A 19,503-nucleotide genomic window follows, 5' to 3' on the forward strand; every position below is an offset into this window, starting at 1 on the left:
TAGTCTAATAGACAAAAGCCTATGGAATTTTCTAGTTAATCATGGTGTAATTAGAATTAAAATAGTTGGGCTATCTCCTAACTCCTTACTTGATCTGTATATGAGAGAAAGAGTTCCAGGTCAAGTGAACAGAGGTCTAACTTAAAAACTTAAGCCACTTTGGAGACCCAGAACATTTTGAATAAAAGGCAAGCTAGAACTCCTTGAGAAAGTATACTGCCAGAACTTTGTACTGTTAATCTTTTCCTAGCCTTCCCTGAAGACAACCATGGACATTTGCCAGGGTGACTCTGCATAGAGAGAAGAAAAATAAACAGAGTTTTGAAAATTGTTATATACAGGCTTTGACATGAGAGTAATTCCAGGAGACCCAAAACACTACTATGGTTCATCAGTGAGAATATGGCCTTAAGGAGGTCAGATGCCCAATGGATTTTTAGCTCAAGTTCTTCTCACAGTGGGCATAATAGATTCCCAAATGTATCCTGTGGTTATTTCTCTAGTTCTGGTATGGAAATATATGAGAATAACTTATAGTAAATCACAGGCCATAGAACTTAAGCATATTTCCTAAATCACGAAGGAATAACACATTCAAAAATACTGCCCACAGACAATAACTGAATCCCCAACCACTAAACTGAGATTATATCTCAAGCTAAATTTCTTGGCAGAGCCTAGTTTTAGTAAAGATGAACATTTGCTAAAATGTCAAAGTCTAAACTGATGCTTCCTAGCTACCAATACTGATGGCTTGAACAGAAGGAGAATCCCTTTCTTCTTTTATTTTTGATTGTGTGCTTCTTAGTAAAAGGAAACATAGTCATGATATTTTAATTGGGTTCCCTTACAATTTCTTTATTAAATGATACGTGGATTTAATATACGTAAATAGGCCAGGCGTGGTGGCTCATGCCTGTAATCTCAGCACTTTGGGAGGCTGAGGTTGGCGGATCAAGGTCGAAGATCAAGATCATCCTGGCTAACACAGCAAAACCCCATCTCTACTAAAAATACAAAAAAAAAAAAAAAAAAAAAGCTGGGAGTGGTGGCATGTACCTGTAGTCTCAACTACTTGAGAGGCTAAGCCAGGAGAATTGCTTGAACCTGGGAAGCAGAGGTTGCAGTGAGCCAAGATCGCACCACTGTACTCCAGTCTGGGCAACAGAGAGAGACTCCATCACAAAAAAAAAGATTGTGTGTGTGTGTGTGTGTGTGTGTGTGTGTGTGTGTGTTCACAGAGACTCTCTGGGTTAGGTGCAGGATAAGTACCAATTATTACTAATGAATATCAGGTTCTGTGAGTGAGTGGCACACCATGTTTGAACTGCTGCTGGGAATATTTCTAAGAAGATTAATATAGACAATAGTGACAATGACCATAACAAAATAGCAAAACATGACTAAACATGTTTAGTAAATGGAGAATAAAGTAAAAAGACTTTAAAAAGGTTAAAAGTATCATAACATGAATATTTGACATTAATGCTATATTTCCATCCTTCACACACATATATATTGAAGACTTATGCAGATATTTCTTTTTTTTATTATTATTATACTTTAAGTTCTGGGGTATATGTGCAGATCATGCAGAATTTCACATGCCATGGTGGTTTCCTGCATTCATCCCCTTGTATCCACATTAGATATTTCTCTTAATGTTATCCCTCCCCAATCCCCCCACCCCCTGCTATTCCTCCACTAGCCCCCCACTCCCCAACAGGCCCTGGTGTGTGATATTCCCCTTCCTACACAGTCATTTCTATAGTTTAATACAAAATACTCCTAGAATCCTTAGCAGCTAAAATGGAAGTCTTATAATACAGTATTTTATTAAGCTTTAACAGTCTCATACGTTTCTAGAGTTATAAAAATTAAAATTAACATTGCTGCATAGCCTAAATTACGAAATAGCTATTGAGTCAATGGTCAGTTTTCTTAGAGATATTAGAGCAGAATCTTTTCTTCTCTGAAATACATCATTAAGATTTATTTAAATGGAATATTGACAGCATTTAATTTGCTTCAAGAGACTCATTAGTTTTTTATATATAATATCAATTTGAACTAAGCCATTATCTTCCAAGGGTCGTTATAGGGCAAAGTGTTTAAGAAGGGTAGGAGAGTGTTTCTTAAAACAGTTCTGCCAACTAACCACTTTCTATACCCTAGACACACTGTTATCACTCTGTGTATTTTAATTTACTTAACCCTCACAAAAGCTTTATGAAATAATTGTTCATTTGTAGACTCAGGCACCCATTTTTTCGGTGGAACAGGAATTCATCTTTGACATTTTAACTCCAGACTCTATATTGTTAACCGTCCTCTAGTCTACTAATGCCTCTCCAACTTCTATTTCCTTATACTAAATCTAACCATATGTGACTAAAGTACACTTAGGAATTTAACATCGATTATTAGTCAACAAATATATTAGAGAATATTTATTTTTCCAAGCTTAAAAAGTCATTTGCTCATTCTGAATAACAAAAATAATACACAGGCTTTAAATTTTGCATTGATCTATTTTCAATCAGCATGTTTGCTTACTATTTCATTTTGTATACATTTGTGTTATTTTGAAATTATGGAATATTTCCTGTGTGCTAGAATACCCTTGTTCAATGTTATAGGTCATATTTATGACTTCCTTAATAATAATAAAAACTGAAGATTAAAAATAATGCCATAGTCAAACTTTTATAGAGAAAGTTTGAAATAATTTTCAATTAATATTTTGAAACATCAGAAACTCACCTGATTTCTCTTACTGTCAGATTAAACATAACAGAAAAGGTAAAGAATCTTTGAAAATAGCTTAAATATATTATTCCAATTTGCTTTATGTCTCTTAACTAAAGTCATTTCTTGAAAACTTTTGGAAATCTTAAACACCTGACTTTTTTTTGTTATCAAACAGAAAAGTCGTCTTTTAAAATATAAAATTATAACACAATTTAAAAATTTCAATAGGTAAATTAACTTAGTAAAACATAACTAAGTATAATCTAATAGGATTACTTTTAAAATCTCGTTTTATGATGAGATTCTTGAACTCATTCTTAAAAAGTCATTTCCTTTGACAAGTTTCCAAAGAACAACCAGGCTCAGTCCAAGTACCACAGAGAATAGCATGGGGAATGTAGTAAAGTCACACTAAGATTAAAGCAGTGTCTGGCATTTTGCTTCTCTACAGGCAGAAGATGGCTCAATTAAAATTTTAGGAAATCAAATTTCCTCATGAATTTCCTAACACTGTGAGTGGGCTCTTTACCCTTAAAGTCAAAGGCCTAGTAACAAAGCAGCAGGCAGACACAATTGCTGATATTCAACCCAAATAATCCATGCCAGCAGAGTGGAAGAGGAACTTTAATGACATCCTAGGACTAAAGTCTCCTTCCATGGATTAAAATCCACCAGATGGGCTAAGCAATCTGGACACACAAACGTCAAGTTGGCTCCTACAGACTATGTTCACATCACCCTATGGTACAGTAACAGCTCCCAAAGTATCCTTGAGCTTTATATTCTCTACGATTTACAACCCTAAATGCTCCCAAACTGAAAGGAGGTTTCTCAAAAACTAAAAGTACAACTACCATATGATACAGCAATCCCACTCCTGGGTATGTATCTGAAAGAAAGGAAATCCATATGTTGAAGAGATACCTGCACTCCCCATGTTTGTTGCAACACTATTAACAAAAGCCAAGCTATGGAATCAACCTGAGTCCCTCAATGGATGAATGAATAAAGAAATTGTACATATGCACAAGAGAATATCATTCAGCCATGAAAAAGAAAAAATCTGACATAATAGATAGAACACTATGTCAAGTGAGATAGGCCAGGCACAAAAAGGCATATACCACATATTCTCACTTAATCCGGGAGCTGAAAAAAGTGAATCTTATAAAGAGTTGATTGATGCTTACTAGAAGCTGGCAAGGGTAGGGAAGAGGAAGAAATGAGGATAGGTTGATTAATAAATACAAACATAAATTTAAAAGGAAGATCTAGCACTCAAGAGCATGGTAAGGTGACTATAGTTAACAATAATTCATTGTGTAGTGCAAAACTGCTAGATAGGAGGATTTGGAATGAGTGATGGATGTTTCAGTTCCCTTGGTTTGATCATTATGCATTGTATGAATGTATCACATTCTGTGTACCCCCAAATTATGTACAACTATTATATAATAATAAAAATAAATCGATAAATAAAATGCTCCCAAATATTATTTTGGAACCCCAGAATCCCAGAATTTTCCCATATGTCCATTTCAATTTCCATTTTTCACTTCTGCCAATTGACTTCTTCTTTTTTTTGAGATGGAGTTTTGCTCTGTCACCCAGGCTGGAGTGCCATGGCGTGATCTTGACTAACTGCAATCTCCACCTCCTGGGTTCAAGTGATTCTCTTGCCTTAGCCTCCTGAGTAACTGGGATTAGAGGCACCTACCACCACGCCTGGCTAATTGGCTAATTTTTGTATTTTAGTAAAGATGGGGTTTCACCGTGTTGGCCAGGCTGAACTGGAACTCCTGATCTCAAGTGATCCACCCAACTCGGCCTCCCAAAGTGCTGGGATTACAGGCATGAGTCACCATGCCTGCCCCAATTGATTTCTAATATATGTTTGTTTGCCTATATTTAAACTTTGTAAAAATCACTATCATAAAATATGTACTCTTTAATATCTGGTTTCTTTTGCTTAACATTATATTTGTGAGAGTCTATCATATTTTTGCACAAGCAAAATATTATCACTGCAAAGTGGTAATTTGTTCATTCTCATTGCTGAAAAATATTCCATTGTGTTAATATATCAAAATTTACTTACCTTTTCTAGTGCCATTGAGCACTGATTTTTAGTTTTGGGATATGAGAAATATTTGCATATACACATTTGTGCATCTTTTAGGAAACATATGTTTGCATTCTTGATGGAATGTACTTAGCAGTGAAATTACTAGGCGAATAGCTAGCATTTATCTCTATTAGATATAGTATAAAGGTGTTCACAATCGTTTTCACCAATTTTAACTCTCACCAGCAGTAAATGAACATTCTATTTGCAGCATATTCTCATCAGCATTTGTAATGTCTGTCTTTTAGCTTTAAATGTTATGTTGTGGAGATATTCTTCTATGTTTACTTTTAAAAACTTTACTGTTTAACATTCTTGAAACAATGTTGATACATCTCAAGCACTTTATGAATGTTAGTTTAATTTTTTGAGGACAGGGTCTTAGTAAAAAATAGATAAAATTTGTCCTGACAAGACAGAATTCATGGCTCTTGGGAAAGAAAAAAAAAAAAAAGGAAGGAAGGAAGGAGAGATTGGGAGAGGAGGGAAGAAGAAAACCACAAAATAAAAGAAAGAAATCATAAGCAGAGAATCAAATTTATAATTGTCTTAAGAAATGCAGAAAGTCTAGTTTAAAAAATACTGCTAATCTCTACTTGAGAACATTGTCAAGGAATATGTTTTATTGTGTTCTGACCTTTTCCTGACATTAAGATTTTGAAGTTTTCTAATGTTTGTTTTAGATAAATTTGGAATATTTTCCAATCTTTTGATCTATTATGTATTACTTTATCATGATGATATTCATTTCATATTTATTGTGTAAAGTCATATTTACTTTTTAAAATGTCATATTTCTAACATTAAAAAGCTGAAAATAAACTGAAACTGTTTCATTTAACAAGTAGAAAATCTTGATACTAGGTTTCAAAAGGAATCACTTGGTTTCTTAAGAACACTGAGCAAAAAGCACACAAACATTAAATATCAAATATCTTAGTGAATATCAATGAATGCTGATACTTTAAATCCAGTGCTTTGCATTTTCGATAATTGGTATATGTTTTATAAGCTAATGCATGATAAACTGGTAAGAAAGAAATGTAGAAAAGTCTTACATCAAAAACTTTTTTATGTTTCATGGACTTGAGAGACTAAATATATTGCAATTGTCTGGCTTACCAGAAATGCTTCTCTATATTGAGATTGAATTCCCTTGGAAAATAGTTGCAATCAATTTTCATTTGATACATTCAGCTATTCAATGAGATTAGATGTTAGGATTTATAGTATAACTTGTAGTGCAAATTATAGCTTTCTTGTAAGAGTGAAGACAGAAGGAGTATACAGTATATTTCCGGGACTTGGTGTTCAGCTTTTAACTGGACACATAAACTAGTAGTGATTCGATCAGAAGGAAAATAGGGTGGCATTTCAATTTGAAAGGAAGGTGTAATGATCTAAAATATTGTCCCTTTAGTCACTTAGATTTTGTTAAAGCTATAGAAGTGAAAAATTTAAGGAGGGGAAGTAACACTTTTAGGGGCAGTGAATTCCTCCATTGGAAACAGAAGCCCATTTATTTTATATCACTGAAGGGACACCATTTATATCCAGTTTATGAGAATGTTGCTATTGTGGAATAGACAGAGTGTGACATTGTATAAGAAATGGATATTAGTAAAGGAAAAAAGAGATGAAAATAGTTAATTGCAAATATATGTATGTATTAAAATAGTCCAAACATTAATTTCTAATAAAAACATTGAAATGTTGTTTCAAATTTAAAGTATTTTTTTCTTGTTAGTATAGATTACTAAAATTAGATTCTGAAAATTCTAAATCCAAATTGCTACTTATGTGTTACGTTATACATGATTAACAGTCATTCAATATATTGCCAATCTCAGAATAATAGGTTGAATACAAATTGTTGTTTTTTACTCATTTTAAAACACAATCCCTCTGCTTTTTCTTACCTCCCTCCTTTCCAATGATGACATGCTGAAAGAGTATTATAAGTCTAATTTCCAAAATAGTTTAATTTCTTTTATAGTGAACTTTTAAGGTCACAATTGATTAAATTTAGAGTACAAAATTACATATGTTTACTGAAAGCTCCAACTAAAGGTCAATGGGAAAATTAAAACAAGGCTTTTCAGCAATGTAAATATTAATATTTCATTGTTAAAAAAACTGATGTTCTCAGGATTTCTTATTCCATTTTGCATCATTTATTTAAGTGTTCTCAGGATTTCTTATCCCATTTTGCAGCATTTATTTAAAACTATTCATTAAATTGATGAAGAGGCTTGTTGGACACAGAAAAGAAAAATAAAACAGTCTTACACAACACATATACTATACTGCACCCTCATAATGACATTGAAATAACATTATTATAATTATTATTTTATCATCATCAATATCATGAACAGCAGCAACATCTAATTCTATGGTACTCACTGTTTCAAAGTCTCTTAAGCAGTCAAACTGCACTGATTTAATCCTTACAACATTTTAAGGTATTAAAAATACTTTAAAATATTATTTTCCATATCTGTTGGTAAAGTAAGATTTAGATTAAGGTATCTATTAAAATTTTCACAAAGATAGAGAGCTGTGTGGTGAGAACACTAAAAACACTGTGTATTATTTTTCTTTCTGTCTTTAGATATTTTGTTTTCAATGAGCAAAGAAAAAAATGAGTTCTGACTGTGTAGGTTTTGTTCAGCAGCAGGATACTCTAACTCAAATCTGCATGATTACAATGTATCATCTTTAGAGATAAACATACTGAAGTGTTAGAGGTTGAATGGTTCCCAAAATGTATTAGTAAAGCTAAATAAAAGCTAGACCTAGTTCAGACCCAAAAGGTCAGGTTTATTCCATTATCCTAATTCTTATCCCCACAATTTTATATTACAAAGTGATTATATGCTATATTTATTGAAATAATTCCCCAGAATCAAAATGTCTCTGCTGACAGTGAGTGGTTTTAATGGGTCTAATAAATGACTGGTCTTCCAAATAAAAACACATAGTGCAACTTGTGGTTTATTGCCCTAATTGACTTATCAGTAGTTGATGGTGTAGGTCAACCTTCCCTAGAAATGTCCTGCTTTTCTACTTTCAGTAAAGTGTACTACTCTGTTCAACTTCCTTGCTACTCCTAAAGCTTTTTCACTAACTCTTTAAAGAATGGTGTTCCTGGTGAGGCACAGTGGCTCATGCCTGTAATCTCAGCACTTTGGGAGGCCAAGGCAGGTAGATCATGAGGTCAGGAGCTTGAGACTAGCCTGGCCAACGTAGTAAAACCCCATTTCTACTAAAAATTCGAAAATTAGCTGGGCATGGTGGCGCATGCATGTAATACCAGCTACTTGGGAGGCAGAGGCCGGAGAATTGTTTGAATTCGGGAGGTGGAGGTTGCAGTAAGCTGAGATTGTGCCACTGCACTCCAGCCTGGGGGACAGTGCAAAACTACTTCTCAAAAAGAGAAGAAATAATAATAATAAAAAAAAAGGTGTTCCCACAGGACCAATCATTAAATCATTAGGAATGGTTAAATTTGCCAAGTAAATAAAGACGTAGAATTTATGACCAAGAAAAATTCTGAAATTTATTTGAGTTACTATTTGTGTTAATATTTGTATTAGGGATAAATTATCATATAATTTTAAAATATCTCCAAGTGTCAGGATGCCTTACCAGGCAGCTATATAATCTTAAAAAAATATGGACACAATATTTATGTAGATAGATATACTGTTCATACTGACATAGAAAGCTTACAAAGTGAATTGATAAATAGTATGTTATGTGTTACACTTTATGGAAATGTCACTTGTGAGGGACTGTAACTCATAAGAGTTTGTCTTGGTAATGAAGTAACCAATAGAGAAAACCCAGGGGCACATTCCTGTAAGTGTATGTATAAGCTAGCAGTGAGTTGAGGCTAGTGGAAATACTTGAACTGCAAATGTATTTCTTGCTTAGGAGGTCAGTTGTTCTTTTTAATTATGGAAAGGCAATTGTTTATTTTGTGTTGCTATAACAGAATATTTGAGTCTAGGTATTACAAAGAAAGAGGTTTATTTGGCTTACAATTCTGATGGCTGTGAAGTCCAACATTGAGCAGCTGCATCTTGTGAGAGCCTCAGGCTGCTTCCACTCATAATAGAAAGTGGAAGGGGAGTGGGAGTATGCAAGGAAATCACATGGCTAGTAAGAAAACAAGAAAAGGACACCAAAGAAGCCAGGCTATTTTTTACTAATGCGTTCCCACAAGAGTGAGAACTCACTCACTCCTCTGAGAGGACATTAATCTATTCATGAGGGATCTACCCCATGACCCAAATACCTCCTACTAGGCCCCACCTCCCAACACTGCTACAGGGGGCATCGAATCTCAACATAAGTTTTAGCAGAGAAAAACCACATCCAAACCACAGCAGGAAATAATACAGCAAGTCTCAATATCTTTTGGAGAGTCTGGGTTCTGTGAGTCTAGTGAAGAAAAGCCCTCATACTAAATTAGACTGCACTGTGTATTTGCAAAAATATTACTATATACAGAGATGCAACAAGACTTTTTTCTTTAGTAATTTTCTATCAATAATACATACAGAAGAGAGGATATTACTCTGATCAAGGGAGAGGTGATTTGAAATTGCACTTAAAAGTTTGAAATATTGAGGCATAATTTTTGGGTATCTTAGCTCCACCATGTATTAGAAGTATGAGCTTTGATAAAAGAAAATTTCAGCTGAATTTAAAGGAGTTTAATTGAGCAATGAACAATTTGCAAATTGGGCAGGCCTCAGAATCACAGCAGATTCATAGAGACTCCATGGGTACCTAGTGATCAGAACAAATTTATACACACAAAAAATGGTAAAGTGATGTACAGGAATTGAAAGTGAGGTCCAGAAACAGCGAGATTGATTACATCTTGGCATTTGCCTTATTTGAATGCAGTTTGAACATTCAGCAGTCTGTGGATGGTTAAGTATGGCTGCTGGGATTGGCCAATAATCAGCTATTGTTATCAGTGCATACTATTAAGTTAGGTTTTCCATTTTTTCTGACTATTAAGCTAGGTTACAGTTCATCCACAAAGACTTAAACATAGGAGTACACAATTTTTCTCAGGCCATATTTAGTTTGTTTTAACACCTTGGTCAGCTTAACTTAATGTTTCTATATCATATTTCCTCATCTGTAAATTGAAAATAATAGTATTACTTGTTTTATAGTCTTAGAAGCAAAATTAAATTTTGTAATAAATGTCAACTTCTTGAGACAGTGTGTACTACATCTTGACTATTTTGCAGGTATTAGCTATTGGTGATTTTAAAATGTCAGGATTGAGCATGAAATTAATTCTAATCTGTGTCAAAAGATGTAAGTTTGAAGTCTGTACATTCAACAACAATAGACAAGTACTATTGTTGCTGATGGCACCAAATGAAGATTTGTGGATACTCTGCGTACATCAAAAAGTTGTTGTTAACATCAGTTTGCGTACCCTGTGTAAACTATACTGTAGACTAAATCATTACATTAATGCTTTTAAAAGTAGTTTTGGAAAGAGAGAAAAAGAAGCAAAGGTAAGTGGTAGTCATCCTTGATGATAGTTATTTTTTTTTACCAAACTGTAAGACGACTTAAATTAAGAAATCCTTTTATCCATAATCTTAAGGCAAGTCACATTTATTATTATTATTATTATTATATTAGTAATTACTAATCTGAGGTGATATTTTTCAAAATTGTATATATGAAATTTTGAATTAAGGGTGTTTACCAAGTGGCCATTATTATATATTTAATAAGTTACAGTTCCAAATGTCCTAAAAAGATAGACCAAAGGTATTTGTTATATATATATGAACCAACTCAAAGTTTCACTTTCAATAGTTATGGTGGGAAATAAATCTGGTCTTTAATTAGCTCATATAATAATAGTAAACATATAGAAATGCTAGAAATTACTAATTCATTTAATTAAAACAACTATTTATTTTGTATTTTTTAGAAACAGAGTTTTGCTCTGGCACCCAGGCTGGTGTGCAGTGACATGATCATAGCTCACTGCATCCTCAAACCTCAGCCTGCCAAGTAGCTAGGATTATAGGCATATGCCACCCTACTTGGCTAACCTCTTTGTCTGTCTGTCTTTCTTTCTTTCTTTCTTTCTTTCTTTCTTTCTTTCTTTCTCTTTCTTTCTTTCTTTCTTTCTTTCTTTCTTTCTTTCTTTCTTTCTTTCTTTCTTTCTTTCTTTCCTTCCTTCCTTTCCTTCTTTCTTCTTTTTTCTTTTTATTTTTTCAGACAAAGTCTGTCTATGTTGCCTGGGCTGGTCTTGAATTCCTAAGCTCAGGCAATTCTGCCTCAGCCTCCTGAATTGCTGGGATTATAGGCATTAGCCACTATGCCCGGCCCACAAATATCTAGTGAATAAATAATTTTTAAAGTAATGAGTAACTGAAGTCCAAGAATTTTTTGTTGTGATTTAAAATAAGATTTAAAACTATTGTTATATCCCTATGGAAATGAAGCAAGTGAAGGTGTTTTGTATTATGACTTTTTTTTTTCCTGCCATATAAGAAAATTTAAATTCCCAGGCTGAAGCAGTAAATTAAGCCCCTCATATAGCAACCAACAGGTAATGAAATAATAATAATTAGTAAATTTATGGCGTTTGGTTCTTAAACTTTGTGTACTAAGGCATTGAAAATCTTTAGAACATGAGATAGGGAAAATTCATCCTTTTGAAGGAAAAAAGTGAATCCTAACGCCACAAATTTTAGCAGGAGGAGCACAGGATTAGCCTTCCAATCCCAAGTCTCTTCATTGTATTGCATTAAAGAAATATCATAAAAAATTGTAGTGATTAGTTTTTATCGCTGTGGGGATATTGATATTCATACCATAAAGTGATTTTTAATTAAATAAGAAAATAAACGTAACAAAATTGTTGTAGCCCTGACTTAATAAAGTTTTATTTACTATAAACAGCAATAAATTGTATTGCCTAGAAATCAAACAAGTTTTAGATCTAGTGTTTGTGTTCCTGAAGTTTATCATGTTTTTTGAGAAACAATTATTTTTTATATCTATCTACATACAGATTAGTGACATAATATTGTATGTGATATATAAAAAGTGAGCAGTAGGATTAGTGAATACTGTAGGCATTTTTATGAAGCTGAGATGTTCAAATATGGCTTTATACAGGGTGTTTTCTTTGCCCTTGTAGCAGTATAAAAGGAGTTAATGCATAATTCAACTTAAAAGGTACTTTCAAAAAGGGTTCATAAAATGTTTTCAGCAGATTTATAGGGATCATGATAGAGAGAGATGAATGTAAACTTAGCAAGATAACTCTAGAATGTAGAACCTTTTGAATTGTTTTGTTCAGGAATTTACACTAGTTCTTACCAAACTTTTGAATAGGCCTGCTTTACATATTACATTAAAACAGGAATTTCATTATGGTTGAAACAAACAAACAAAAAAAGCTTTTCATCACCCAAGAATATTATTAAAAGAATAGTTATGTTTTCAAGCATTCTGCAATTCTATTCACCATTTAGATTCATGTTAAAGGCATACCATTTGCATCAGTAATGTCAGGAGTATGTTGTATTGCTTTGGCACCCAAATGTATTAAAACAAAAATAATAATTCTTTTAGTAGATAAAAACAATGTTTTTGTACGTACATTTTACTACAAAAATGGCAATAAATTTAAAGAAAATAAAATGTTAATAAGTTTTTTAAGGATAACTTTTTCTTTTAAAACAGGATCTTGCTCTGTTGCCCAGGAGTGCAGTGGCAAGATCATGGCTCACTACAGCCTTGAACTACTGGGATCAAGCAATTCTCCCAACTCAGCATCCCAAGTAGCTGAGACCACAGGCATTCACCACCACACCTGGCCCTTTTAAAAACTTTTTGTAGAGATGTAGTCTTGTTGTGTTGCTTAGGCTAGTCACAAACTCCTGGGCTCAAGTGATTGCCACACCTTGGCCTCCCAAAGTGCTGGGATTATAGGTGTGAGCCACTTCATCTGGCCTAGTATAAATTGTTTTCAATAAAACACAACAAAAACAATTTTGGTTAGTAGAAACAATTTGTTGTTATTTTTCACTGTAAATTTAGAACACAAAGGTAAAATGTAGTAATCATTCAATTTAATATAGTGAAATGACCTGTTAATAAACACTAGGATAGATAAAAAGCAAATTCTTATTTTTTTATATCAACTGAAACTATTCCTTTGTTTTGCTGCCAGTATTCATTGAATAAGTTAAGATCCACTGCAGATGGCAACATACTATCACTCATTCATCTCTTCTGAGTTTATTCATTTGGACTAGAGAAATGTATTCAATCATGTGATTGGCATCCTGATGTGGTTATTTAGAATGATTTTACTTTTTTACATAAAGAATAAAGATTAGATTGAATGCCAAGAAATCAACAAGGAGACTATTGCAAGAGTAAGTTAGCAGACAAAGAAAAGGAAACAGAGCAGGACATAAACATATGAAAAGGAAATAACAATGTGATTGAGTAATTCAATTAGATAGAGGAGAGGAGAAAATTTGTTTTTATTTTCCAATATTCTCATATTAAATGTCAAACCATCACTCATTCATTTATAATCATCCCCTCTCCAGTCTAAACCTATTTCACTTCCCCGGCTTTCCTCGATTCTTCATCTCATTCTCTTCTAAGTTGTAATTGGAGCAAGTCAGTTCTATAAAAAAGAAAACCTACTTTAGCAGTTTGAAGAGAAAAAAAAAGTAATTAAAAAGAAAATCAGAGACTTGCACATGGTCCTTCAAAGAAAATTCTAAAAACACTAAGTGAAAGGCCCCTTGAGACTCTATTGCTTCACCAACCTGACATGGATGTTATAGTTGATGGTATCCAACTATTTTTCACCACTGCTCTCAAAGCCAGAGCCCCATTGCCAGAGACCAGGATTCCCAGCTGTCTATATCCCTCCATCCTTGACCTTTGAAGAAATGTAAATGATTCACATCTGGAATAATTAATTCTTGTCTTCTGTCTTGGAAAGCTGGACCTAATGTGACCAATACTCAACTCGAATAATGGGTTCTCAACTCAAATGACTCAAAGCAGCCAGAATGCATGGGAGAAATCAGTTCAGCACTCACTTTTGTTCATTCTTGATCAGTTACTATTTAGCTGAGTTTTTCAAGATGCTGTCTATCTACTTTTTCCAAACTGTGAAATAGCATTACTGATAATCAACTAAGAAAATCAATTTACATAAATAGATGTGATTATATAATGTCTGATTTAACCTATTACTGTGAAACTTCCATTTACATTCCAACTAAATTGAATAATTTGACATAAAGTTACACATTTTGAAATTGACTTTGCATTTATTGAACATGCATTATGTATATGCATGTTAATTTCTAACTTTTGATATGGTGGATTTCTCCTTTGTTGTGTATGGGTGTGTACATGTCTGTCTCTGTCTGTCTGTCTATATAAATGTGTTTATGTGTGTTTGGAAATAAGTGGATAGCTGTTCTTAAATAGACAAGGCTCCTGAAGGTAGTGAAGTTGGCTTCTGTTTCTTTTATATTTTCCAATAATACTAATATAAGTCTCTTAGAATTGCCATAAGATATTATGACAAATGTGGTGGCTTAAAATAACAGAATTGTATTCTCCCATAGTTCTGGAGACCAGAAGACCCAAATCAAGCTATCAGCAGGGACGCAGTCCTTCTGGAAGATGAAATGAAGGATGCTTTGGTCCCTCTTCTGACTTCTGGCAGCTCTATCTTACTCAGCTTCCTTAACTTGTGGTCACATCACTGCAATCTCTGTCTCAGTCTTCACATGGCCTTTTGGTCAATATGGGTAAACTTCGTTTTCTCTTCTCTTTTGTTCTCGCTTATAAGAACATTTATCTTTCCATTTAGGTCTCACCAGGTAATCCAGGATGTTCTGATCTTAAGATCTTTAATTATATCTGAAAATATATTTTTTCAATTAAGGTTCGTAGGTTCCCTGATGCTAGTGATTTGCATGTGGACCTGTCTTGTTGGGAGCTACAGATGATACCACTAGAGTTTATAGAGCTATGAAGGGTAATTTAAAATATTCTTGAATGCCAAATTTTACCCTCATTTACTCATTTATCACTGATTCCATCAATATATCAGCAAATGCAACAGAATATCAGCTAACTATGCTCAAACCTCAAGATAGGCACTGGTGAAATACAAAAGAATGGGTAAAAATTCATGTCTCTATAAAGCTCATAAGTTGATGATCAAAAAAACTTATAATTTATAAAATATTTATGTAATAGATATGCTTAATAGTACATCAGTGGATATAAGAATTAGCATCAATTTTACTTCTTGAAAACTGAAAGTTTATAGGAATGAATGCAGGAGGAAATGGCACCTGAGTTGAGCATTAAGAAGTGAGTGGAATAGTGTGTATCTAGGATATGAAGAGAAAAGCATTTATTTAGTGAAATTTGGTCTGAAAAGGTTTATAAACATTTTTTGTCTATTTTCTTCCTTATTTTAATCCAGGACATTTGAGTATAGTAATAATTATGGTAAATTTAAATATGACATGGACAATGATTATTATGTTTATTGCCAATATATCAAATTTGTTTTTATTGAGGAGAAACTAATAATGTACAGAGAGTACAAAACTAAATCAAAACCATTTGCAAAGTAGTATTTGTAAAAACTGATCAAATTATTTTTAAATACCAGTATATTTTATTTTAAAATATATGATAATATTAGAAAGATATCTCTGATCATATTATATTGAAACAGTAACTTAACAGATATCATTTGTGTTGGAAATGGTTTTCCTGAGCTCCCAATGTTCAACTAATGTAAATGACACTAATAATAATTATATAAGGCATTATTTCTCTGAAAAGAAAGAATTTGCAGATCTTTAGCATACTCTTATGCTTAGATGACAATACACTCTCCTCAATGTCCAGAATTAAAATGTAGTTGGAATTTGGCAATATGCTGAAAAACATGATTTTGACAATTGCTTTGCAAAAAAAAGCATTTATTTGTATATGTTATAATATACATATAATGTAATGACAAATCATGTGACATATCAGAATGATGCAATTGCTAAAAGTGGATCACAATTCAAGGAACATGCGCAGCCTCCAGAATTTAGAAATGGCAAGAAACAGATTCACTCCTGGAACAGAAGAAACTTAAAGAAAATGGCACTGGTGACACCTTGATTTTAGCCATGTAAAACCCATATTTGACTTTTGACCTCGAAAACCATAATATAATAAATTTTTGTGGCTAATGAGCAACTAAGTCTGTTGTAATATGTTACAATAGCAACGGGAAACTTACACAGATTTTGGTTACAATGTGCTAGGTGATTCTGTCACAAATCATTTTCCTGTAGAAGACTGAACTAATTATTAGAGCCTATCTATCAAGGAGTTACTGTATTAATTGTTTCGTTCTGGAGTAGATAACTCCTGCACTGCCAGTGGAGAAGCACTTGGGAAGTCACCAACCATGGCTCAATGATTTGTTATCTAAATATTTATAATCATATATTATTCCTCTTTCCTGTGTTCTTTTCTACTACAACCAAGTATAAATTTGAGTACCCTACTATGGATTGTTTTTCTAAATTTTGTCACCAACATTAATTTTAAAATGTCTTGCTCATATTTTTTCCATCTTGCCATGGCATGATAATGTGAAATAATTCAGATATGTTATTTTCAAAATAAAATAATAAAAACTAAAGATTGTATCATGCTGTTGAGGGTAATATTCTCATTTGTGATTTGCAATATGTGCTCATCAGTAAAAGCATAAAAATAACAACTTTTAGAAAATTTCTAGTGTGCTATATGTTTTATGGCTTAGTTCAGTGTTAGTGGTCACAATGTCATAATAATTAAATGGTAATTTAATAGCAGCATTCTGAACTAGATGAATATGAAATACGATGAGCCATGCAAAGCATTTGGACTATAGCATTATTTAATATTTTTAAATGTTCTCTCCTATCTGCACTGAAATAATAATTTTGTTTTACACTTTGGTGGTTAGGGGCTTAATGCTATAAGAGTTCTGCCTAATATAAATTGCATAAATCACACAAAATGTCCTAGAACATCATGCTCTGTGGCTGATGAGAACCGTATTGTTAGGCACTTTTCAAAAGGAAATCGAGTTCCAGGTATTTAATCAAAGAACATAGCCAACAATCTCTTGCTATCAATTTATATTACACGCATTATAGCTGCTGCTGCCATCAGTAAATTATCACTTTCTATAATGCATTTTAAATTTCATTTGACCTTGATAAGATAAAGATATTTTCTCCTGTTGAAATTCACATGCTGTTCACAGCTTCACCTTTTATCTTTCATTAAAAAGTACTTGACAACACATGATTGTACTTTGAAGAAATCTTTGTTTTTAAATAGTCTGTGTCCTGTGTGTTGATTGCAGACAATGATAAAGTGAAGACTGAATACCCATTTGTTAGGACAACTTTTCATTCAAGAGTTTCTTGTAAAAATAATTTGTTCTTAATTTGTTTTCTTTTTCTAAATTTTTTTCTATCAGGGATTCATTTTTCACTGTAATCAACTCAATTATCCCTCCTTTTTAAAAGAAAGAAGAACTGTTTCTGCTACATACATTTTCTTTGCTGGGCCCAACATCTAATTAATTCCAGAAGAAAACCTCTTTTCATTAAGTAATAGCCTATATGTGGCTGGCATATTTCTTTTTTTTTTTTTTTTTTTTTTCAGTTGTACTTTAGGTTCTGGGGTACATGTGCAGGTCATGCAGGGTTGTTGCATAGGTGCATACATAACCAGGTGGTTTGCTGCCTCTATCCCCCTTCATCTATATCCGGCATTTCTCCCCATGTTATCCCTCCTCACCATCCCCTCCCCTCTGCAGGGAGAAGGAAATAGTCAAATATATTCCAAAGAACTGTCTAAATTTACAGGCACACCAGGAAGAATCTGAGGCAAAAAGCAGATTATATGCACCTGCAATGAGTGAGGTAGGCATTCTTCCTTCTGTGGTTCCACCTCAAATAAACATTCATTAAGAATCTTTAATATAAAAGAACAAATCCCCTTCTAACATACTAAGACATGTGGTATTGGGTATTATTTAACAAGTACAGAGCAGTGATGTTCCTCTAAAGAAATAACATGCAATGCCTAAGAACTCAGAAAATTCCTGTTTTTAACAGAAATTCTGAAAATGAGAAACAATGAATTAAATATGAAAAACAAAAAGGTATAAATGATATATTTAATGTCACAATTTTCTACTCTTCTATCTTTAACTCTGTCCATTATCATTCCCTGCACATTTACTCTGAGATTATTTTCCTCATTTATTCAATTTCTGTAATTTATATCAAAATAAACAATAATACTTTTACATAACAAGTTTCAAAGCACTTTTATATGTCATTTGTGACAATTCTTCAACTCTGGTAGAAGAATAAAGAAAAGAATGTTCATATTCTGGCAGTAATAAAAAAATCTGCTACATAAAGATGTATAGTCACAAAGCTAATACATTATTTATAAGTATAGTTAATAATTTGTGGATGCTGTTGGGTTTTTTTGATAGATTTTCTTTTTTATAGTTTTAGGTAGATAGCAAAATGGAGTGAAAGGTACAGAGATTTCCCATATACCCCTAGCCCTCATACATGCACCTCCTCCCTCATTATCATTATCCCCAACCAGAGCAATATATTTGTTACAATTGATGAAGGTATATTGATACATCATTATCGCTCAAAGTCCACAGATTACATTAGATTTCACTCTTAAATTAGGTTGTCCTAGATTCTACGATTTGGGGCCAGTGTAAAACATAGGTATCCACCATAATTGTATCATTCAGAAAAGTTTCATTTCCTTAAAGACTCACTGTGCTCTGCCTGTTTATTCCTCCCTCCCCCAACCCCTGACAACCACTGATCTCTTTACTGCCTCTTTGCTGTAGCCTTTCCAGGCTGTCACATAGTTGAAATTACACAGCACATACCCTCTTCCCATTGGCTTCTTTCACTTAGTAATATACATTTAAGCCTTGATAGATTGACATTTTGGTGCTTTCAAGTTTTGGCAATTACAGCAAACATTCACATGCAGGTTTTTGTGTGGACATAACTTTTCAACTCCTTTGAATAAATACCAAAGAGCATGGCTGATTAATCATACAGTGAGACTATGCTAAGCTTAGTAAGAAACTGCCAAACTGTCTTCCAAAGTGGTTGTACTATTTTGCATTCCCAATACATGAGAGTTTTTGTTGCTCCAGATCCTTGCCAGCATATGACATTGTCAAATGTTTTGGATTTTGATCATTCTAAGTGGTAGTGTGTTGTTGTTTTAATTTGTAGTTCCCCAATTATGTATGATGTAGAACCTTTTTTTTTTTTAAACAATGTGGTTTCCATTTTCTCTACTTAAGTAACTTGTTTTTTAAACTGAGGAAGGTTGATTGTACTTTTGTTCATTATGCCTTCATCATGATTGGCCAATAAAATGCTCTTTCTCTGAATTTTGAAACTTGAATAGCATTATTTAAATAAAGGAAATGTTTGGTGCTCAATCAT

This window comes from Saimiri boliviensis, chromosome 16 (genome assembly GCF_048565385.1).
Source record: "Saimiri boliviensis isolate mSaiBol1 chromosome 16, mSaiBol1.pri, whole genome shotgun sequence".
Taxonomy (NCBI): domain Eukaryota; kingdom Metazoa; phylum Chordata; class Mammalia; order Primates; family Cebidae; genus Saimiri; species Saimiri boliviensis.